This window comes from Stegodyphus dumicola, chromosome 8 (assembly GCF_044657685.1).
Source record: "Stegodyphus dumicola isolate Sdum_Otavi_A_Nest chromosome 8, ASM4465768v1".
In the NCBI taxonomy this organism is placed as follows: Eukaryota; Metazoa; Arthropoda; class Arachnida; order Araneae; family Eresidae; genus Stegodyphus; species Stegodyphus dumicola.
In genome coordinates, this window is record NC_140775.1 from 153,714,412 (window position 1) to 153,735,134 (window position 20,723).

A 20,723-nucleotide genomic window follows, 5' to 3' on the forward strand; every position below is an offset into this window, starting at 1 on the left:
GTTTTGCTGAAAAAACGTACTGTGGTTATCTTTGATGCATTTAAGAGTCCATTATATTGTCGAATTAATTTCAATTATTTATATTCAAAATTAATACTCAAGTTATCTGAATTTTTTTAGACAGAGGCAAACAATATGTGTTAAAAGAAAATCATTTATTAGACGCTTTTTTGCGCAGACGATAATTTATGACAACAATTGCAGTTTATCTACCGTTAGAATAAATTTTGAAAGAAAGGAGAAGGGAACCCTATTGTGCTATGATTTTAAAATGATCAAGAAGGATCAAGAAGGTTAAATTAAGAATATCTTCAGTGGCTACAGTTACCATTTGAAAATAAAGCTCATTCTCGTGCCACTGTATTGAGATGCTTAGCAGAATTTCGTAAAAGTCGAAATTCTCTTCTGATTGAAGAGCACACAGAAAGGCCTTTATCAGCTGTAAGCTCAGAAAATGTGTCGGCTATACGAATATTGTTAATTAGTGATAATCGCTGCATCTACCAAATGATACAGGAGGAACTTAACATAGGATCTGCAGCTATTTAAAATTATTCATAAAGAACTGAATGTGAAAAAAATAGTTTATCGTTAGGTTCACTGTAAATTAACAACGAAACCAAAAATTGAAACGTGTCATAATAAGTAAAGAAATCCTAAAATTACTTAATAATGGAGGACACCGCATAACTTCTAATATCGCAACTGGGCGATGAAAGATATACAACATTTTTTGATAGTCCAACACATTAAGAAAATAAAGTATATGGGTCTTTGAAGATGATAACTAACTAATAATAGTAAAAAGACAATGAACAATGAAAAAGTAATCTATGCAGTTTCCTTTAGAAGTACAGAACTGGACACAGCCATCAAGTTAGAGAGACAGTAGACAACGACATCTAACTGATATGTCACTCAGTGTCTTACAGAAATTTTTCAAGAGGTGAATTTTAGGGCACTCGGGCTTCCCCATAATTATGCATCTCCAAATTCAGTAGGACCAAAGTGATAGAATATCCATCATAGTCTCCTGATCTTGCTAGATGTGACTTTCGTTTATTTTTTAATCTAAAACAGAATTTACGTGGCCGTCTTTTTCATTCCAGTGGATTGGTAGACTGATGCAGGAGACTGTAAAAGCATAGTTTTCATTAATCCCGTAAAACAGACGGTTTGAAACATTGAATCTTTGCTGTGAAGTTGGACGAAACTACTTCAAACGTGCCCTAGATTTTGTAAGTTTAACTTTGAGGTGCATTTAGCTGTATCACAAAAATTTCAGAGTGACCCTTGTATGAATTACTAAAAACCATTTGGAAAACTTTTCATACCGTCTTTTCACTTACACCATTTCCATACAGTATTACTGAAAAAGGAATCAGTGACATGAATTATAAAATAAACTAGACGTATTACACATAGAGACTGACGAATTGAAATGTGAATTATTTCCATTGGTCCATCAAAATAGTTTGGGTTAAACAGGTATGCAAATAATGAAATTAATACCTTTATACCTTGTGATTCTAATGATTAAAATATTTTATATAGTAAATATGACAAAACAGCATAAACGGTTATATTTTTACTTTTCTTCTTGACCACTGGCAGCTGTCAAATTAAAAGTAAGAATTAAGTCTATTAAAAAGTAAAATTATATTCTAGTATTCTGCTGCCATTTTGCGAAAAATCATATAATTTTCAGTCGGAACATAAGAAATAAAAATAAAAAATAAAAATTTTGGCTGCGCAGCCGAATAATCCTAGTCCCAAGGGTGAATTTATATATCTATCGGCAGCAGCTGGTGCCTTCACGATCATCGTCTGTTTTCCATTATTCATTCGAAGCAGACGGTCATTCTACCATGGAATGTACCAACTGGCAATAGAATACTCAAATTGCTTTGTATAAAACTGAAACAGCTATTAATGTTAACTATAATATAGATTAAGGTTTTTCAGTTTTGCTTTTTTTCCATATTATCTATCTAATTTTTTCCAATTTGTTCGCAATAAGAATGGATCTTTGTTTCAAGATTTGGCACGTTAGGTGTTAAACGAATATTCAAGATATATGATTTCGACGAAAAAAGTGAATATTCAAATGTTTATCAAAACATTCCGATAAATCTTCTACAGCTCCAGAAAAGCAGTTTAAAGAAATTTCTTCAGTGCAGTTACAGCCCTTTATTCATAGACTTGAGCTGCAACATAGCTTATATAGGAGCTTCATAGGCTTGAACTTCTTCATAACAGTGAGCGGATCATTACCGCAAAAGAGCGTTAGCTCAGAAAGACTGTTAATTTCATTTTGGCATTTTGCGTGGATTCACTATAAACGGCGAATCATTTTTGAAATTGTTGCCACCGAATATTAGAGCCCTGTATTATATTTAAAGAAATTAAATAATAAAGAAATCTACATAAACGTCTTTATGTTTCTCGCATTGTGATAAAACAACGGTATCTAGAGCCATCCAATTTTGAATAACATAATTCTCCACCGAATATGGGCATCTGGAAGCCCTAACTTGGAATTTGGAATTTGTTTTATTATCGATTTCATATTTTGTAAGACTTTAACGAATTTTTAATTGACAAACTCGATGATTTAAAAGCGAGCATTGGCAACACTGTACGAGAAAAAAAATATATCTCCAGCGCGCGAAACTGTGTATCAGAAATTCTAAAGATCAGCTCGTTTTAAAATTATTTTGCGATATTGCTGTTGAACCGAATTTTATGGTTTAAGTGCGAAGAACATGCTATTTTATAAATAAAGGTAGCCCACAAACGTTAAAAAGCCCCTTTGGAGGTAATATAAAATCTAAAAAAAAGTTCAGTTTTTTTTTTTTTTTTTTTGAAAAATAGATATTGATTAGAGGAAAGCAAGAAAAATGTGCAACTCTCATCAACGCAAACACAAAATGACTAGCCATCAGTCTGATAATAAGGTTAAAGAGATACTAGAGTTGTGTAGCTTATTATATCTTATCTTCAGAAAGCTAAAATCACTAAAAGAAGTTATTAACTACATTTATGTGTACTCTTTACAAATATATTTATGAAACGTTCAGGGACTTTTTAGCCCAAAAGGGACGTTAATCCCGAATGGGATATAAGTCACGAAACGGCATTTTGCGTTGAATCACTATAAACAGTGTGTCACTTTTCAAATTGTTGCCACCAAATATTATTGCCCTGTATTATATTAAAAGAAATTAAATAATGAAGAATCTGCATAAATTTATGCATGTTTTTCGCACTGTGAATAAAAAGGTCCCTAAAGCCATCAAATTCTGAATAACGTAGTCCTCCACCCGAACATGGGCCCTAGAAACCCGCATTTCGAATTTCGATTTTGTTTTGCTATCCATTTCATATGCTGTAAAACTTTATGAATTTTTGATTAACAAACTCAATGATTTCAAAGTGAAAGATAGAAGCGAGAATACAGATACAGAACCCATAAATAATAATCCCAGAAATTGTAGGGTTTAATTAATAAATAAACATAAAATAATATAAATAAACCCTACAAATTAAAAGATTAAAGTTATGCTCTTTATTATAAAACTTTCATTCTTGAAATAAATTATTTTAATTATTGTATATATAGCCCAGATGAGAAAAATGGTTTCTCAATCTTAAAAAAACTTTAAAATTATTTAAAATGCATTTATTTTTGTTTAAATGTCTTTTCAAATCAAAACGAACATGAAATTTTTTATTAGATAAAAAAAAAGTTATTCATCTGTTCCGGAAGTTTTTATCTCATTCCCTCATTCCCATGTCATAGATATTATTTCAAAAATTAGGTTAAATATTCTGTTTTAAAATGAAAATTTAATTAACACTTTTTAAAAAATTTCACTGTTTTTATGATGTTTTTAAATATTAAAAAGGTTTCTATAGGATCTTTTCCAAAAAATTAAAGCAAGGAAACTTCTTTAGAATTATGGCTCTATTTTCTATATAAACTGAATATTTTCAGTTGACTTTTATTAGTTGATTCTATGCACTTTATCTAATATTCTACACGTGGGACCTTTATTAATTCTGTAAAATTTGTTATAGAATCTTTGCACAAATCTCTGTAGAATATCAACAGATATCTTATTACGCTATAGGAGCTATATCAAAAGTTTTGCAGAATTCTGTAGATCTCTAACTTAGTTTATAGAATACCGAGCCAAAATTCTAAAGAATTCTAAAAAAACGTTTAACGTTGGAATTTTTTTTTTTTTTTTTTTTTTATAGAATTATATAAGATTATTTTTAAGGGTAAAATCTAGCACAATTTAAGTAAGTGAAACCCAAGAAGTTTTGGTGAATTTTATAATCAAACTTTGGTCGCCACTACCGCGATGAAAAGCCAAATCTGGCAAACATATTGTACACACCCTTAAGCGTATTTACCTGACTGAATTCTGAAATCCGATTGGCCAAATGGGCACGCGTCTCTTTTATATGTAAAGAATGCTAGGTGCAGATGGGGAAAATAAAAAGTCTGTTCTCGCCACCAATAATAGAGCAGATTATCTCTTTGGATGATGTGTGCATCTGTGATCGCTTCCAATGCGGTCTCCTCCTGTCCAAATCATGATGACTTGTCAATCATAGAGCGTAAAACTGAAACAGACAAGAGAATTTTTTTTTTCCTTTCCGCCTGCATGCGATCTCTAATCTTCCGTATTATTTTCCGCTGACAACTACTTTTGCTTTTCCTTTTTTCCTTTTAAAGGATTATGGTTATGTTGCAAAAATCTTGTTATAGAAAATACCAATTCTTACCAAATAGAAAGGGTAAGCTAAATATGAAAAGATAAAATTTAACAGCAGGAGCTGGCAAAAAATACATAGGGTGTTTACACATTCCTAGAGCAATCTGCGGGCTACTTAATTAGTGATTTAAATGTAAAGAATACTTTTTTAATTGTTTGATCAGATAGGCCTTTCCCCCCTGTAAGTCTGCATCGTGATTTCCATGATAGAACGGCTTTTCTTAAAATTTTCAGTACTGTTTTCCATTCTTCTACCGCTACTCTCCAATCAGTCGTGGTGGGTTTGCACTTAGAAAGAGCTTTTTTCAAGAGTCCAAAGACACAATAGATTTTAGATGAAACGTTAGGGAACTTCGCAGGAATATACTGAAAAAGTATCTATGCAATACCTGCATCAGTATTCATTTTTTCGAAGAATACAGTAGTACATTTCAAACTATGCTTGCTGTTTTGTCTTGACGAAGTTTTGGGGATAAGCATTTGTATAAAGAAATGGAATTTCTTCTGTAAATATCGGATGTAGTGCTTTCTCTTGATTGCATTTGAGTAGATTTTAATCTTTTTATTTTTAATTTCCCATTGTGAGAAAATTCTGCAACAATCATAAACCCTTACTGAAACTTTCCTTGCAATAATGGAATCAGGCTTGTATTTTTTTTTTTTTTTTTTTTTTTCGTTTTTTAAAATAAATAGACCTTTCTTTGTTGAAGTCGTTTAGGTAAACCCATCTTTCATTAAGGATCACAATGTATTGCTATTGCTTTTTTATAAATGAACTATTTAAAAATATTATGAACAGTTCACAAACAAAATTTTCCACTTCCTTAATTAAATTTCTGTGAAATTATTTATTTATGTTCCTTGTAATTATATTAATTTAAATTTCATTCCTGTTTTGAAGGATGCTTTTTTCTTACCATTTAATCTTGCCATTCAGTTAATGCTATCAAAATAGCCTTGGACATTTCTCCTGTTCAAATTTAGAATCTTCATTTGAACTAATACTAATAATGGCCTAGTTGTTATTGACTGGAGTGTTCAAATCTTGGGATTTCATAGCATTCAAGTGTGACACAGATTGACACCATGGGCAACCTAATTTTTTTATCCTTGAAAATTTATCATTTTATTTAATACGATACTATTTTGAATGAGCGAGCAGCTTGCAAAATATGCAACAAAACTGCTTTCTTCTGGTCTTGTTTCCGATTTGGGGGCGGAAATAGGGGGAAGGAAAACTGGATTCATTGATAGCTCTTCTACATCACCAGTCATTATGGTACCATAATTATTATTTGGAAAGCTAAATTCATTTTAATAATACTATTTTCTACTCTGGCCTTTTCGGTTACATTTGAAATTATTCACCTATTTTGCGTTTAAACATTTTTCAATATCAGATACAGTGTCTCAAAAAAGTGTTCGCACACTTTAAGAGTTTGCAGAAAAAGCGCTGTAACCTGAATTGAATTCGAATATAAAGCCCAATGTTTTTTCATATCATCTACATGTGACTTTACTGACTTATTTTCTTTTTCTGAAATTGAAAATGTAAGGAGGCATCGATAAAACACGCCACAAAAGTGATCGTACACAGAAACATTTTCGTGAAATTTCTTAAAAATATTGTCTTCAATTTCTTTTTTATTTTTACATGTTGGTGTCGTTTAAAAAATTGTTTGGCTTAATTTTTTGCTTACTTCGTTATATTTCATTTAATGTTTAAAGATGGCTCTTAGTCATAAGGAAATAACAAACAGTATTTGAAAATTTATCATTTTTTATCAAATGCTAAATTAGTAAATTTATTCCATTCTACAGTACAGTATGTGATAAATACTTTAAAGAAGAAAACCAGATCCAAAGTAAAGTAAGAAGAGATTGTCCGGCAAAGAGGACTCGATCGGAGATAGAAAAATCACAGGTAAAAAAAATCTGTGAAAAATCCATTTAAGTGCTTTAAATTTCCATGTGAAAAATCCATGTTTGAGTGCTACAGAATTTACTGAAATTTTTTTACTTCAATTTCACTTAAAACTGTTCGACGAGTGCTCAGATCAGCTGGATTACATAGGCTCTCTGCTCGAAGAAAATTTTTTGGCAGTGCAAAAGAAAAGAAAGCTTAGGTTTTTCTTCTTCAAAATCAATGGTAAATAAGCCCGAGGCATATTAGAATCATGTCTTATTTGCAGATGAAAGCAAATTTAACATTTTTGACTCCGATGGGCGTATAATTGTATGGAGAAAAAAAATGAGGAGCTTAATCCCAAGACCTTGATTGGTACAATAAAGTATTGCGGTGGAGATGTTCCTATGTGAGGGTTCATGTCAGCATCAGGATTGAATGATTTAGTATTTATTGATGGCTCAATGAACTAAATAGTTTAAAAGTTTAAAATTATACGCCTAAAATCTGGATACTGGAAACAATTTTATTTTTTTTATCAGGATAACGATTCTAAGCACACGGCCGTCAGCGTTCGCCTTTTGGGCGTCACAAGTTCTGAAAACACCAGCTTAGTCACCAGATTTAAACCTAACAGAACACATGTGGAGAGAATCAGAGGTTAGAGTGCGGAGACACAATATTAAAACAAAAACCAAACTAAAAGCAGTAATGATGGAAGACTGGAGAAACATTGATGCAGATATTACCAAAAAAATGGTGAACTCTCTATCCAAACGTTTGAAATCTGTCATCAGTACTACAGTATATACTACAAAATACTAACTGAGAGAAATACTACAATGTTTACTACTATGCACAGATTTCTTTAAAGCGTACGAAGACTTTTGTGAGGTAAGTTTTCTGTTACTTTTTTATTATTGATTTTCCAAAAATTAAGTTTAAATATGTTCATAAAATAATTAATATAGTTTTGCTAAGAGAAATTTATAGATATTATTTAAAAAATTATTCTAAAATATTAATTTTTATTAATGAATAAAGCAATATTTCACTGAAACTACTAAGTATACGAACACTTCTGTGAACCACCTGTAGCTCTAAAATTCCTTTTTACATGCACTATATATCTCGAGCGAAATGTGCTGAAATAAATATAAGTCTTTCCATGAGCATCAATCCGCCCATGGGTATGATTCAGTGGTATAACTCTGAATTCTAGAGTGATTTTGTATTTTTCCGCGTAAATTTTTTATACGTTCATTAACAATGGGCTGTAGGCAAATTAATGAAAGGAAACGAAGAAAGCAACGAAGAAAATTGTTAGGAGAATACCATGGAGGTGAAAAAAGAGATTGTTCATCATGGAAGTAAAAAAAAAAAAAAAAGAGAGATTGTTGTTGAAGTATGAAAATGGCATGCGTATTCCGAACTTGGCTATTGCATACCATATGTTGAATACGATGGTGTCTATGTTTATGAAAAACAAAGACTTTATTAAATTTGCTAATATTGCGTGGAAGATGAAATCGGTTACCAAGCAAAGATCAGAGACTTCAGTGTTTCTTAACTTATTTTTCCCCGCCGACCGGTAAAATTTGTGACAAAAATTTCGCGGACCGGTGGTTTTATTAAATTTTTTACAGTGGTAAATTGCTTTTAGCAATACGATGTGCAACTAGGTATAAGCATTTTAGTAGTGACTTATTCTGAACAAAGTTTTGTTTAAATGCTATTCTTTATAATCTTTCTTTTTTTTTTTTTTAACCTAAAGCGGCGTTAGCACAGAAGGGCTATTTTTCTCGAAACGGCATTTTGCATCAAATTACTTTTCAATTCTTGCCACCAAATATTATCGCCCTGTATTATATCTAAAGAAACTAAATAATGAAGAATCTATACGAACATATGCATGTTTCTTGCATTGTGGAAAAAACGACGGTATGAAGAGTCATTAGGTTTTTAATAGCATACTCCTGCAACCTACCATGAGGACATGGAAGCCCGAAGTTGGAATTTGGCATTTTTTTTTTTTATTGTCTATTTCACATTTTGTAAAGTTTTAACGAATTTTTCATTAAAAAACTGAAGGATTTCAAAGCGAGCAGTGGCAACACTACAGGGAGTAAAGCATTTTTATCTCCAGCGTGCGAGACTGTCTATTGGAAATTCTAAAGATATGCGGTTTTTAAATATTTTTAGCCCAGTGTGCCGTTAGCACACCCTGGAAACGTGTATGTGTCTGTAAATGAACAAAAGGCCCCTTTGGGCGTAATATATAATTTGGAAGTTTTTTTTTTTTTTTTTTTTTTTTACAAAAACTTCATGGGAAATGATCTACATCGGATGTACATTTTCGTCCACATATTCAGGCCAAAGAATAAAACCCACATTTTAAATGTTCGAGTTACAGCGCCTGGTAAAAGATTTCCTTTTTTTTTTTTTTTTCTGGTGGACACCGAAGTTCTGTTTCACTGTCATGTTTTTTGAGAAGTTGAATTAGTATCTAAAAAATTCATGAGCGTGCTTTGTTTGCGGTTCGTGTTAGTAAGAGCTAAAAAATAATTTTTTCTTAACACCTATATAACTATTAAAAATATCAATAAAATTTACTTTTATATTTGACAAAACCAGTTAACTCGTTCACTGTCGATTATTAGTACACACTGTACAATTTAATGGAGACAAAACTGGCGTCTAAAGAGCTCAGCGCTTTGCAGGGAAGATGCCTATGAAAGTTCAGGGCCAAGCGGTAAGATCGCTGAACAATAATAGTTTCAAGCAAACGAGCTGACTGCATGGGCGTTTTCGTGGTTTTTCTCATGTGTAACGTGTACACGAGCCAGTTTCCTTTAGAAAGTACTTCACTATGGTATCCCTTCCTTTTAGCAGATAGCCCTAGTATGCTTTGCCATAATCAATTAAGTCAAACCAAACCTTTGAACATTCTTTCGGAATGTTTGTTTGGCGACCGCTTCATTTACACAGCTGAGCGCAGTTTACTTTTCCGTATAGAAGAAGTGTTTCAACCCTTTCTAAGCACTCTGTCCAATCTTAAAAAAAAAAAAAAAAAAAAAAAAAATTGCGAGACTTAGCAAGTGACAAATGTGAGCACGCTCCAGTGTTGCCGTTCTTGAAAGACAAAAATATGAATTATAGATCCTAAAATTAACGTCTTGACGTAAAAAATATCGTACAGTATTTTATTATTTTTATTATAATTATATTTACGAAGTTTTTTTTTTTTTTTTTTTTTTGCATGAACATTTAAAAATATCCGACGGCCGATCAAATTTCTTACGTTTATATTATAAAAATAATACGTCGAAATGTTTTCGTTTTTTTCTTTGTCTGTATTGTCTTATCTTTTTCTATTTTCTGATACATCGTGTAAAAATATTTGATAATTGTAAAATTATTATAATAAGATAAAGAAATATCAAAACTGCTAAAATTTTTGGCGACCCCTGCAGCAGGTCACGCGACTCACAGTTTAAGAAACCCTGCGTTAGATCATATTGAAAAATCTGATGTGTACATCACATGATTTCCTTGTACGGAACATTAAATTATACGCAATTTTTTTCCCTGCATTTCATTTAAACTTATTGAATTGAAATAAGTCTCCTTCGTCGATAACGCATAAATTACAATAGAATAAATACGCTTTTTAAAATTCACTATATTTACGATAGCGATACTCTAGCTCTAGCTTCATTTAACAGCGTTACATCTCATTCATTTTATAACTCAGAATGCACAAAAATTATTTCATCTGAAGAAATTATCTAATCATTGCCACATGTTCAATTCAAATACTATAAAGATAAATGTATAAAAGAAATTAAACAAATAAAAAAAGAAAGGTTTTTCACAGACGATTCAGAGCCGCTTACCTAATGCGCATGCGCTTCTCGTAAACATTCTCCTCTGCCCAAAACAGACTGGCAACAGTATTTTCTGTTAATATGAAACACTTATTTCTTCGAATTTCGTTAAAGAACATTATTAACTCAGTTCGCACTTCGCGGCAAGGCAAAAATAATAAAAATTCAAAAAACCTTCATTAAAACCTGAACATATTTTATAGCAAAACATAAAACACCAAATATAGTTTTTTTTTTTTTTTTTTTTTTTTTTATTACAATTAATATTACAGTTTCTACGCCTAAACAAACAATTCAGCCAGAGGGCAAGAAGACAGATTTTTCGGCGCGCACAAAACAGAAAGTTTACTTTTGGTCTCACTCGGCAAAAAGACACGGAAAGCGTAGAAACTGGTTTAATTTGTTGTGGACGCTGAGTCAATATATGCGATAATTTAATAACTTAAATGATAATTCTAGAATGGATTAAGCATCATTTAATTCGCAGTAATAAAAGAAGACGTTACTTTGTTGTTGCGAAGCTTAGTTTCTCTAGATTGGCAACTAATCTCCACTATTCTGCTAAGTTTGAAATGTAAACAAATATGGCTGCTATGGCAAAAAATTAGGCTTAGGGGCCCTTAAACAACCTTTAAATTGTTGATAATTCTACAACTATAACATGCGGGTTTCACTTGTTTAAATTTCTTTTTAGTAATTCACCACATTTGGTATTACTTTTGATTTTGACTTTTACCCTTGCCTACATGAATGACGAAACGCGAATTGAATGATTGAAGAGTTAGTCTTGGAGGCAACTTTCCCTTGATTAGTCTGTCTCCTGCCTGTTCAACAATCATTCATTTATGCATTTTTATAAATAATTTTTTAGGATTAAATAATTTTTGGAATTTTATATTTATTCATGGATTTTGATACTTGCACTTGATTTACATATGCTCTCAGAATTTAAATGATATTGTAGATTAGTTCGCAACAGTAAATAATCATTTATTTGTTCGCATTAAATTTCATTTAAATTTATTAACTTTAATTTGCTTTTTACGAATAGAGAATGTTTGTTAAATTCAGATTTCATTCCTTGCAGTAATGGTGCAAGAGAATTATTTAAAATTAAATTTAACTTTACTTTATTCTTTTGAATACACATATATTTGTATACTTTTGGTGCGGTTGACTGCAACCAAAAAGGGAGGTGCGCATCTACATGCTACAGTCGCACATACAAAATTTCAAAGTTCTAAGGCTATTCTTTTTGAGTTATGCGAGATACAAACATATGTACGTACGTACAAGACGCCACGAAAGAAATCTCTTCTGAATCCATTTTAAATCAGTTTTATAATTCGTTTGGGGAAAAAGAGTCCTTTATTCTGTCCTTACGTACAGATGCCACTCAAAAACATCATTAAATTGCATTCGATAGCGTTCAAAACGGATATTTTCGTTGAAATATGGTATCCGGAATTTTTCGTGATTACAATACTTTCTTTATTTTGTAGAAGGAAGTAAAAATTGACTTTTATCTGGATAACAGAAAAAGGCTTCATTTATATAATGTATATATTTCACCCACTGCACTTCTAATTCAGTATTAATTGGTGTTATAATAACAACAATAGGATTTTTTATAGAAACGGATCAGATTAATTATTTTTCCTTTATTTCTTATTGGAAACATTTGTTTCATGTGATAGGTCCAAGGACGTGGAACGAAATAATGACGAATAAAAATTGTCCGAATAATTAACGTCTCCATTGGATACTGCTTTATTGTAGAAGTTACTATCAAGTTTGTTTATGATGGTGGCCAGATTTTGAACTTTGAGATCCCTGTGAAGTTGTTTATTACTAAAGAACCAAGGAGCTCCTTTGATCTTACGCAGATAATTGTTCTAGAAAGCTTGGAGTTTGTTTATGTCAGTGTTGGAGGCTTTGCTCCAGGCAGGGGAGGCATATGTGAGGACAGGTCTTAGAATGGAGGTGTAAGTACGTATTTGGCGCGTTAAATCAAGTGGGATCGAGGCGTTGATAAGTGAATTAAGTTACCTGGAGACTCCGATGGCTTTTCTAAGAGCCACGGATGTATATTTATTCCCTGTGAGGGGATCGTTAAAACGGACTCTTAAATAAGTGGCCTGATTTACTTTGGGGACTTTTTCATTAAATAGGGAAATACCAATGTCCACATTTTTTCTTCTATGACGCCCTGGGGATTTGATGAATAAGCGAAATCGAAACTGATCAGCCATAGCATTTCATAAGTGAAATAAATGCTTATTTTGCTCTTAAAAGAAACAGCATATTCATTTTTTCAGTTTCCATTCTTGTTTGCAACATGTTACTTATTTTTACATAAAAATATAACAAACTTTTAAGAAATAAAGCTTACGCAAAGCTTATCAACGAACGCTAGAAGTAACTACGCTTTTATCTCGACTCCGTTGTTGCCACACGGTGAATCTTAATAACTATTCAAAACATTACATCATGTTGCCACTTAGGAAATCTTAATAATTATATAGAAACATTAAATTATGTTCCACTACAGCCCTATGAGAAGAAGTTTTGATTTTTATGCGTTTATTGAAGTCTTCCATTTCTGATACCGTTCCTCAATGTCGTGTGTATTTATCTGGATCCTTGCGATGGCATGTGTGGGATTAAGAGATCTGGAGAGAATTGCGGTAACAACCGCGTAAGAGGCAGTGATACATTTTGCGCTGTCAAGCATGGGAAAATCTTTTTCATAAATTAAATGGAGAATTGGTCTTACAATACTACCCTGTGGGAAACCACTTTTAATTACGGTGTTTATAGAGAGCTAGTCTCCTTCTCTTACACAGAAGGAACGGTTATTAAGAAATGAAGGCAGGATTTTAACCATTTGCCTAGGGGGATCCAGGGAAGCAAGCTTGTAAGTGAGGCCGTTATGCCAGACGCGGTCAAACGCTTTTGCCACGTCTAGCATAAGAAAAGCAGTCGTTTGGTGCTTATGTATAGCAGCGCTCACAAATTCCATAATCCTAACTAGCTGCATAGAAGTGGATAATCCCTTCTGAAAACCGAATTGTTGGTCTGGAAGGGTGCTCAGAGCAGGCTGCGATCTATTAAGAATTATCCTCTGAAGAATTTTACCCAAGGCTGGGAGCAGGCTGATAGGGCGGAATCCATCCACTTTGGTGTCATCTTTCGCCGACTTGGGGATGAGGATTACAACTGCTACTGCTTGCTTCCACTCCGTCGGGAAATAGCTGGGGTAAAGACATGCGTTATAGATGCTACAGAGTTTGTTTATAATTTTATTGGGCAGCTGCTTAATCATTGTGTTAGAGATTTTATCTTTGCCTGTGGCTTTCCTGTTGTGAAGTTTAAAAATGATAGATTTGATTTTAGGTGGGGAGGTTAAGATAGGGAGGTTAATAGCACTGGGTTGATTCAGCCAGTTATGAACAAAAGTGTTGACGTGGTTTATAAAATTTGGATCCGAAGGGCTGTCATTAGGTGTGAATTGTTTAGCAAAGTGTTTAGCAAACGCGTCTGCTTTTACCTTGTTGCTGTAAATGTATCCGGAGTCGGCCTGAAGTGGTTTGTTGCTAGTCCTATTTGTTTGAAGGTGCGAAAGGATTTCCAGAATTCCCCATCATCTTCTGCACTAAGTTTTTCTATTCTGTCATTCCAAAGTTTGATACGGTGTGTTCTTCAATCATGCCTTTGATCTGCCCCTTGAGTTTATTAATTTCCGATTTAATTGGCTGGGTCACGTGAGTAGGTGTAGATTTTGTGCAATCTGTTACGCGATTGAATGACGGTTTTAATGTTATGCGGGAGCTTGAAATGAGGTGTTTTGCTCATGAATTGAGTGGTAAAACTTTTAAGGGCATTTTCTATGCACTTGTTGACATTTAAAATTGCCTGGTCGATATCATTGATTGTTTTAAAAGTCCCAATCACAGGGGGTTGTTTGTTGATATGATTTTGGAAGTTGTCCGTGACTTTGTGCTTGTTATTTATTTCAGGTTTACTAATTCCAACGTGCGCATTTACTGGGACATAATCGGAGGAAAGATCATTGATGACTTCGATGCTTATCAGATTTTCTGAAATAAGAAAGAGGTCTAGAATATAAGGGTAGTGTCTTGGATTTGTAGGACAGAATGCGTAGTCTCCGGGGGGGTAAATATAGAATGCAGGCCGTATAATATGTACTTCTGATATATATGTTATAGGTAAAGTATGAAACTCCGGTATTCTATAGAATGCGTAAGCATTGCATATAATGCCGGAAGATTTTAGCAAAGTATGAAATATGGGAATTATTACATAATTTCCCTAAACATTGTATATAGTACCTAGGCATTCTATAGAATGACAAATGCTCTTTAGGCAAAGTATGAAAACAGGTTATGATAAGGATTTAGAAGACGATCACTCCTCAAATAAAAAAATGCTATTTTGAAAAATTTATGAAAGAGTGTCGTTAAAAAACTGTTATTCGAAATATGTAGAGCAAATTGTGAGATCATCTTGATACAACTTAATAAATTTGAATTTTCTATCTAGCTGAGACTGGGAATCAGTAAGATCTACCTGACAACGGAAATTAAATTTAGAAACAATCATAAGTTTCACAACAATCCTTTTTTAATACCTTTTTGGTTTATCTGGCAGGGCTGAGAAAGGTAGTTGTATAGTTCAATATCATTACGTGTAACGTTTTTGTATTTGGTTGAAAGTTCTTTCAGCATTTTGTCGCGTCGTCCGTGTCCAGTACTCAAATGAATTTGCATGAAGTACGGGAAATAACTCAGCGTCCGTGACGCGTATTTCCAAACCTAAGGCTTCTATAAAGGGTATCTCTAGTAGCTCTAAGTTTGGATTTTCGACCTGAGCCTTGAAGCATGAAGGTGCGTAGTTCTCCTCGCTCTGAGCTACGTTCTGATTGCATTTCTGTTCAGTACCAGTGTTAGCGCATAGAAGGTTTTCACATAGGTCTTCAGTGACCGACATGTTGTAAAACGGCCTTAGTGCATTTGTACTGATTTAATTTTATTTTTCGCGACTTCGATAATTTACAAGTGTGAACCAAGATGGCTTTTCTGCTGGAAATGTTTAAAGAATTCGCCAGGCTCGCAGAACTCAAGAAAACTTCTACCCTAAACCCTGATGAAGCGCTTACGCTAAAGTTCCTGACCAAGATTATGTTTTTCCTGATGGATGACGGGACTGACTTTCAATCCATGTGTCCAGGCTTCAATCCTCAGGATTTCCCGAAGCTGCATTCAGAGGAACAAGGACAGGAAGATATGGAGTTTCAAGAAGTCAGAAACAAAAGGCCGCGCAGCCTCATCAACGGGAATACGGAATCTAAAGCCGAATATCAGAACAACAGATATTCTATCCTCCACGACGAAAATCACGAACCGGACGCTGAGTCCTCTTCAGTGATTCCTCAACCTAATAAAAAGCAGAAGAACGAAAAAACAAATCAAGCATTAACTTTCGGAATCGGCTAAGGAGGTAATTTCATTTGGAGCGCTAGCCAAGTGTAATTTACAGGAAAGCATCCCTGCTCCCAAGCCCGTAACGACGGAGAACGCCACGACCGCGCCGGCGAATCAGGAGAGCCCTAGCGAAGTCACCGTTCAACCGACCAATACAAAAGCTTCACAGGATGATGTTACAGATGGATTCCAATATCCGCAACGTAAAGCTAAAATCCCGCAGATTACGGTGAAAGATGCTGATATCACTGAAAGCAGCTAATTAAGCTGTTAGACGACCATAAATGCCAGGATTATAATGCAAGCATGAAGGGGATTATCAGTTTGACATAAAAGTCTCCACGACTGATTCCCACAGACAAATTACTGCTCTCTTCAACACGAAAAGAATAAAATACTACACGCATGTCTTACCAGACGAGAAAAAGATTAAAGTGGTAGTAAGAAGCATACCTTCCTACACTCCTCCGGTTGACGTAGGAGAAGCTCTTACTGAACTTGGATATCAAGTTGAGAACGTGATACAACTCACACGACGCAGAGGCCCGGACATACTTAAAATGCTCTTGTAGTTGGTCTTTCTCCCTCGTAAAATCCTCCCAGCCAAAATGAATAATTTTTCTCGTAACTCATATACACCGGTTAAGATCATGGTGTGGAATGCACAAAATTTAACTAAGAAACTTCATGAATCCCAGGACTTTGTCAGAAGAGAGGATGTGGATATATGTTTAATCACGGAAACTCATGCTGTTCAAAGTAAAAATCTTCGTATGGCAAACTTTATTTCCTTTAGATGCGATAGATGGCGCCACCGGAGCGGTGGCGTTATCATTTATGTGAAAAGATCGTTTGAGGCCTGTTTGATTAAAACATACAACTCTAAGGCGTTTGAAATGGTGAAGGTTCAAGTAAAGCTTCCCAGGCTTGGAAACATTAACTTTTGTGCAATATATAATCCTCCAGACAATCAATTGACGGATAATATCCTTGATGAATTGCTTCTCAGCCAAGAACCCTGTATAATCGGGGGTGATTGGAACTCAAAACACGTGGACTGGGGCTGTCACAGTACAAACAGGAATGGCAAGGTAATTCATAACTATGTGTATAATCACCCAGTTTATTTATTCATCCCTGAAGAAGCCACCTATTGCCCAAGCATCCCAGGCCGGCTTCCCGATATTATAGACTTTTTCCTAATAACATCCCTATTTCCCTTGAGGTGCTTGCTGATCTTTCATCAGATCACGTTCCTGTTATAGCTAGAACAGGTGGAGTTCCCAAGACAAATCCAACTCCAAAGAAAATAGTGGACTGGAACCTATTTCACAATATCGCTAGCCCATCGAAATTCAGTTTACGCTCTCTTAAGACTAAACCAGACATTGACGCTGCAGTAAAAATTTTTAACAATAAACTTCAGGAGTTCCTACAAAATGCAATTACAGAAATGGGGAACAATTACCTGGACGGCAAACTTCCTGCACGTATCAGAGCAGTTATTACTCAATGGAACAGACTTCGCAAACAGTACAGTAAGGATTGGAATCCGGCTATTAAGACGGACATAAATAGACTCACAAGGCAGATTAAAGCTCTCATCAGTGAGCACCGAAACGAAGTATGGAGTCACAAAATAGACAACTTAAATCTGGATGACGGTTCATTTTGGAACTTCGCTCGGAACCTGAAAAGAGTATAACATCATTCTCAGCCAATCAAAACAACACACGGTTTTGCATATACCGATCAGAGAAAAGCGGACACTTTCGCAAAGCATCTGAGCAAGTAGTTCACTCCGAATGTAATGCCGAATAATAATGACTCTAATATTGACAAGTTTAATTAAGACACAACAACACGCCAAACAAATACTAATTCAGAAGTCAAAAACTAAAATCAGGGTTATATTTTCAAAATTTTCACTGGACTAGTTTCGATGGTTTTACCGAACCACCTTCCACATCTGAAAAATCGCAAATTTTTTTGTGATGTTTTGCAGCTGAGGATGGTGGTTCGGTAAAACCATCGAAACTAGTCCTGTGAAAATTTTGAAAATATAACGCTGATTTTTGTTGTTTGACTTCTGAATTGACAACTTTGTTCAAGAATGGCTTGAGATTAGCACACCGAACAACACGATTAAGCTCACTACTCCTTTAGAAATAACAGATATCATCAAGCACACCAACTCAAAAAAGGCGCCTGGAAGTGATAAAATAACGAACAGAATGATGAAGAACCTGCCCCACTGTCTAAATACCAAGCTGACTAGCATCTACAATGCTTGTTTGACACATTCATATTTTCCAACCCCGTGGAAGCATTTTTCTGATACAAAAACCAAGCAAGCCTCCCGATGAACCGGTCAGTTACAGACCAATTAGCCTTCTGTCGACACTGGGGAAGATTCTTGAAAGAATCATTTACAATAGAATTAAACCTTTCCTCGATATTCTGGCGGATGAACAACATGGCTTTCGAAGAGGACTATCCACTTCTCATCAGTTAGTCAGAATCACTGAATATATTTGAGCGGCTTTACATAATAAAAATAGTGCAGCTATCCTCATGCTAGACGTGGCAAAAGCTCATCAATTTGAATTTTCCTCGAGAAATTATTCTCATCCTCAGCTCATTTTTGAACTCCAGGACTTTTTCAGTGCGGCAAAGAGATTCCAGTTCAAACCCACATCAAATTTACGCTGGTGTCTCACAAGGAAGTATTCTTGGACCAATATTTTATATTTTGTACGTAAATAACTTCCCAGAGTTCATACAAGACCCTAGCATGCTACGCGGATGACACCATCATCGCGAAGTCCAGACGACCAAACCACGCCTTGGAAAAGATTCAGCAGATTATTCCTGATATTGAAGCATGGTATCAACGATGGAAAATTCAGATCAACCAGGAGAAGTCAAAAGTTTTAGTTATCAGAAAATTCCCTCACCTGTAATGTTACACTTCGGGAAAACAGTCCCTGGTGTAAATACGGCAAAATACCTAGGAGTCATTTTAAATCGATCGTTTACCTGGAATGCACACATAAACAGTGTGTGTGGAAAAGCGTACGTCATTGTGAAAAAGCTTTACCCACTATTTTCTAAGGACTCTGGATTAAACCTTGCACGCAAACGAAAGCTTTACACTGCAACTGTCAGGCCTGTTATCACATATGCGTCCCCGGCCTGGGCAAGTGCTAAGGCAAGTGAAATTATCACCTTTCAAGGATGTGGCACATATATTACCAGTTAAATCATTAAATGCTGAGGATCAGTATCAATATCTTAAGAAAATTATAATTGGTTTAGAAAATATAGGTTATAGAATTGTGGCAGTTGTCTCTGACAATAATTCAATAAATAAAAGATTCAGCAGATTATTCCTGATATTGAAGCATGGTATCAACGATGGAAAATTCAGATCAACCAGGAGAAGTCAAAAGTTTTAGTTATCAGAAAATTCCCTCACCTGTAATGTTACACTTCGGGAAAACAGTCCCTGGTGTAAATACGGCAAAATACCTAGGAGTCATTTTAAATCGATCGTTTACCTGGAATGCACACATAAACAGTGTGTGTGGAAAAGCGTACGTCATTGTGAAAAAGCTTTACCCACTATTTTCTAAGGACTCTGGATTAAACCTTGCACGCAAACGAAAGCTTTACACTGCAACTGTCAGGCCTGTTATCACATATGCGTCCCCGGCCTGGGCAAGTGCTAAGGCAAGTGAAATTATCACCTTTCAAGGATGTGGCACATATATTACCAGTTAAATCATTAAATGCTGAGGATCAGTATCAATATCTTAAGAAAATTATAATTGGTTTAGAAAATATAGGTTATAGAATTGTGGCAGTTGTCTCTGACAATAATTCAATAAATAAAAAAGCCATGTCATTATTTTGTATGCCTCCAAAAATTAGTATTGTGTATAAAAACCCTGCAGACTTATCTCGGCCACTATTTTTTGTTATTGACTCAGTGCACATCTTGAAGTGTGTCAGGAACAACTGGATAAATCAAAAAACTTCTGGGCAATGTTTATTTTATCCAAATTTTGAAAATTTTTCCAAGGTCGAAATAGCGGCATTTGCATGCATAAAAAGATATGGACAGATACTGACTGTTTAACATTCAGATGACTTGAAATATTGAAGAAGGCATTTCCTTGCCTTTAAATTGTCATTGCGTAAAAAGGTGTCTCGGTTTGTGTTTTAGCGCAGCCACTACTTTTATCATTTGGGTATAAGTTTGGTGTTGACATATGGTAAAATGCTTTCTCCTGATAAAAGTTATGTTTCAGCATGCTTACCGAATGATATGTATATAATAACTGCCACTGTTATACTGGTAATGGGTCATTATAATTTTGTTGATATGAACATATACTGACTGTTTTATATTTAGATGACTTGAAATATTGAAGAAGGCATGTCCTTTTTTTAATTTGTCATCGCGTAAAAAAGTATCTCGGTTTGTGTTTTAGTGCGGCCACTACTTTTATCATTTGGGTATAAGTTTGGTGTTGACATATGGTAAAATGCTTTCTCCTGATAAAAGTGATGTTTCAGCATGCTTACCGAATGATATGTATATAATAACTGCCACTGTTATACTGGTAATGGGTCA